This window comes from Montipora capricornis, chromosome 3, assembly GCF_036669925.1.
Source record: "Montipora capricornis isolate CH-2021 chromosome 3, ASM3666992v2, whole genome shotgun sequence".
NCBI classification, from domain to species: Eukaryota; Metazoa; Cnidaria; class Anthozoa; order Scleractinia; family Acroporidae; genus Montipora; species Montipora capricornis.
In genome coordinates this window covers 66,003,726-66,008,725 of record NC_090885.1, presented here as the reverse complement: position 1 = coordinate 66,008,725, position 5,000 = coordinate 66,003,726, and the positions used below count along the sequence as shown (strand labels likewise).

The window sequence follows — 5,000 nt, the reverse complement described above, 5'->3', positions numbered from 1 at the left end:
TACGTCGGTGGTTATTTATGAGAAGTAAAACTAATAACATCGCTAATAAGAACCACTAACTGTGACAGGATGTTGAATCCTTATAAAGTGACGTTGTCTGTTGCGGACTTGCATTTGGGCGATGATTAATTTGAAAGTAATGAATATAGAACGAAATACAACATTTAGGTAAAAGGAAATTGGTTCCCTACTTAACAATACTGACATTTCATCAGTAACATGATAAAAAGTAAACGGAAAATGGAAGTGGCGTATAGCTCATTAGACAGCCAGCACTTTCTGTGATGAACAAGAGACTACATTGTAATGGACGTTCAGTGCCGCACTATTTAAAGTGACACATGACGTGAGAAATCTAGAGAACATCTGTTGCCAAAGTTCCTTGTAAGAACTTTGTTTAATGAGCAGAAAATATGGTGGGCGCCAATTAAAAACGTAGAGGGGACCTTTTAAATGCTTCCGAATAGAACTTTTGTTATGTTTCTACAGACTTATCATCCCACCCTATACTTGTAATATACATATTAACGTGGCTCAAATCAGTTTCAACAATTTCAAGGGAATGTCTTATTAGTAGGAACTGATTCTACAACACTGTTTCACGTAAAGGCAATGTTATGGTTTCATATGACACATCATTTATGGCTTACTAGTAACAAGATGATGTAGGCTGTCACCGTAGCTACAAAAAGCTGTTTGAACACCCTATAGATTTTCCTAAACGCTTCTAACGCAAGCACGAACTCGGTGGCCCCCTGTTTTTCTTTCAGCGCTAGAAAGTGGTAAATTCATTTAACAGGCTATAACGAAACTCTCTGCAAAGTTTAAAAAAGGCTGTGGAGTGGATTCAGACCCAATCTAATAAATTTCCGTCCGTTAAATTGGCTCTGAATCCTCTCAAGAATTTTTTTTTTAAATCTTGTGAAGAGTTTTATCTCATAGAGAGAACAAATTATCACTTCCCAGCCAAAACAATGAGGTCACTAAGTTTGTTTTTGAGTTGTGAGCTTTTTAAAATAAAATACAGTGTTTTAGGTGGCTCTTCTTTGCTATGGTAACGTGTTACGTCACATCATTATGAATACACCTTGTTAAGCAATTATTGGTGTTTCACATGATATCATAGCATGACATTGTCGTCGTGAAAATGGTGCCGGTGTAGATTCTATTCTTCTTACTAGTACAGCTTCTTGAAAATTGTTGAAACTGGATTGAACCTCGTTATTTTTTTCTAAATTGTTAACTAATGTAAGCGGTTTGATGTTATACACGTCAACTGCACCGATTTTCACCCCATGTGGCCTGATCATGATTAGGCTCATCTTAACATAGATTGTCATCTATATCACCGGATAGAGAAAATTAACGTAATCTCATGCATCCGTAAGAATTTAAGCTAAGATAGTTAACTCGTTTTGGCAATACTTTCTGCCGCTCTGGGCTTACTGATTTACTATTTTATTCAATGAGATTATTAAACCACGCTCGCAGTTTCATTCTAAATCTTAAACTGAACCTGATTCCCATTAAAATGACCAAAATTTAGCTGTCTTACGAGAACTCATGTTAGGCAAGTTTATCAACATGTCAAAGAGTATTTTTTCCCGCGTCAAGATATTACTTAAATGTGCAAACCTTAAACTGAAAAATGTTTTCTGGAATGATATTTCGATCTTCCAGTTTCGAGAGGATTTCCCAACACCATTATCACGATAACTAGCTGAAACGTGTCCGCTACTTGCCAGAAAAATAGCTAATCCACATTACATCATCTAACATCAATATAAACCTTTTTACTGTCAAAACAAAGGCTTTCCCCAAAAAGGTCGGCGTGTTAAAATTTGTAAACAGATATATGTGTGCTATAAATGTGCATCAGACATCACGCGAGTCTCCCAGCACAGTGTTAGAATACTGATCTGAAAAAAGGAAGGTCCTGGGTTCAACTTTTTTTCAGTCCGATTATCCCCGAATCCCGAGGCCCCAAAAAGTTATATGTCACATTTACCGGTGTCAACATTCAGCATCACAAGAGAACTACATTTTCCCGATGGTTATCAAAACAGGAGAAGAAAACATGGGAACTTTCCTCAGTGTTGATTTGCTTCGTTAAAGTATAGAATCCAGGCGAGGATTGAACACAAACAAACGGTCTAATAATCAGTCGCCATCTCACATCGAGCACATGGTCGAACTACATAAATAGGCATGCAATGTGGGCGTACTCGTAGCCTCACTAACATATCAACAACACTCAGAGCCGGAAATACATGTACATGTAGTACAAACTTCATATAATAGTAGATTTTCTTTATGACTCATATACTTTATCTGATATAGTCTCACGTATCTGGAATCAGTTGCCATTAGTTGTAAAAAATGCACCTATAATGTATCATCCTTTGGTAGACTTTGAAAGTAAGAACATTTTACCGGCTGCTGTCAATGCAGTAATTGCCTGACTTAATTAATAATTTGTGTAGATATACGTCATTTAAAATTTAACTCTAGTAAGCCATAAGCAATATAGGCTTTTTTTAATATAAACATAATAGACGTTTCGACCGTACTTCGGTAATTATCAAGTGAGTGGTAAAATTGAAACAGTGAATATATATGTCTTAAAGAAATAGTAATTGCCCAGGCTAGGAATGCGTTTGAATAACTTGAACTACTTGCAGAATAAGACATCACGTCTCGAGTATCACATTCGACCGATCATCAGATAATTATGTGATACATGCATCATCAGGATGTGATACTCGAGACATGATGTCTTATTCTGCAAGTAGTTCAAGTGAATATATATGATATATGCATATAAGAAGAATAAAAATATTTGCAGGTGTAAACGGTCAATAAAAACATACAAAGAGAAAGCTAGTAAAAGCTAATTAAAAATCTTAGCACGAATTGAGTCCGAATGCACATTAAGAGTAGCTAAGGTCTTAACTTTTGAATAAAGAACATTTCATAATACGAGGCAGTCAAATTTGTTCGTTCACTTCATCAAAACACTAAAATTCTTTGCAAGATCTTTTGGAACTAGGCACTGTTGGTTCATAATCGGCGGCTTAGCTTCTCGCAGTTTGAGATCTTGTTCAATCTTCTGGCAGACAAAAACGGGCTGAAAGGTCTTGTGGATCTTATGACTTAAATTTTTAAGTTGCAAACGCGCAATATCAGCTGAGGCCTGATCATTAAACGGTCGGACAACACGAATTGGGTCTGATCGATCGCTGACAGTAGGTGAGGCCGAAACAGGTTGATCTGAAGTTTGGCGGCAACAAACCGTAAAATGGAAGAGTTGACAAGTTTGTCAGGATATTGTAGTCGAGAAAACAATAATTTCAGTCGATCAGATTCTTCAGAGAAGTAGTGCCAATTGGATGAAAGTCGAAATGCACGATCAAGCATCGTTTTTAATAATCCACATTTGTACCGGTCATCTACATAACTCTTGTAGTGTAGCAGGAGGACAGTATTTGTGGGTTTAACGCACACCTTGGTCTCAACATGTGTATGTTTGTTGAGCAGCTGGGTGCCCAAAAAAGGAAGCATCCTATTACTCTCCGTCTCCATGGTGAACTTAATAGAGCCAGACAACTTAACAGCCAGATGATTGAACAAGATCTCAAACTGCGAGAAGCTAAGCCGCTTGCGGCAGAATCAAAGGTCGAATTTCTGCCCGAATGAAATGCATACATTATTATAACGTGTGAACATTAATATTTTTATTGACTGCGCATGCTTTTATGCAGCATTGTACAACACGACGTTTTATGAAATAAATCCGGCACAATTAAACTCGACGTCTGAATTCGCTGCCGAACTTAACTTTAGTCGAACTTTAGTCAGAAGTGCGACGTTTGATTCAGAGCATAGAGCGTATTCACTCACGTGACCAGCAGCCATATTGGATTGCGGAAACAAAGGAAAGTATTTATATGAAAACAGAGTTTAATTCCCGGAGGATTACTTTGGAATACCAACATGGCCACCGTGACCTTATGTGAAAACGCTCTATAGCCAAGGGCAACTTAGTATTTCAAACCAGTTAGTAGAGGGAGAGACTAACTCTGTTCAAACCTTGAAACCATCTCAAGAAGTACACTGTGTTCGTATCCTCAAACTTCGGTCTATAAGATTGTTTCCGCTTTCCCTACCTATGCCTCAAGCTCTCCTTTGCTTCCAAAGCGAATCAGCGACTGTCGAACGTACTTCTCCTTTACACAGAGCGATTTTATCGCGCGACGCGAGCTGCGATAAAATCGCAGCAAAGTTGCACTGAATTTCGAGCATGTTCGAATTGGGGCGACAAGGCTGCGATCTGTCGCGCTACAAATCGCAGTGAAATCGCCGGCTGTTCACACGCGCGATTTGCTGTCGCCGTAAAATCGCCGTTCGATCGCAACTCTTGTCGCGCGATAAAATCGCTCTGTGTAAACGAGCCTTAACGTGTTGGAAAACCATCAGGTTTAATTTAAGGTGGCTTTGAAAACGCTAAAAACCGCCGAGTCCGGCGTCAGTGTGTAAGTTGATAATAGAATTTCAGCGAGTACAGATTCAACAACCCTTGCCTGTGAGAATTTAAAACCGCTTATCAAAATGTAAAAGGATTATTTATAAGGCCAGCTCTAAAAGCCGACAAACGTTAAACATACGGCGACGATGTTGGTGCAAATGTGTGTGTCGCGTAACCAAACTCCTCAAAGTATAGAGTCCACTGCCACTTTTGCACGCACATTGTGGGAGCAAGTGCATTTTACCTATAGGTTGAATACGCACTCAGGAGATGAATTGAAGAAACCTTTTTGAAGCCTAAATTAAGCCTAGGGAAAAATTAGGGTCAAGTTAGGATTAGTTTTGGTCATTATACATGGATATCAATTGACTTATTACACAAAAGTAAGTAATGGGGTTGAACATGTTCTTCGTCGTAGTCAGTAGAGGTGAAGAGACAGGTTGACTATAGATCTTGAGGGTCCGAGTTGTGTTAA

General features: G+C 38.6%; 1 protein-coding gene across 3 annotated transcripts in view; it reads right to left on the bottom strand.

The window, feature by feature from the left end:
- The window catches only part of LOC138043769 (tachykinin-like peptides receptor 99D), an 18,571-nt gene that overhangs the window by 12,899 nt on the left and 672 nt on the right, over positions 1-5,000 (bottom strand). Inside the window, exon 1 of one of the 3 annotated variants that reach the window (XM_068890196.1) lies at positions 1,636-1,722. The exons of 1 other annotated variant lie outside the window; for it this stretch is intronic. The gene's annotated coding sequence lies outside the window, so the exon portion shown is untranslated. One more of the 3 variants, XM_068890193.1, reaches the window with a different exon arrangement.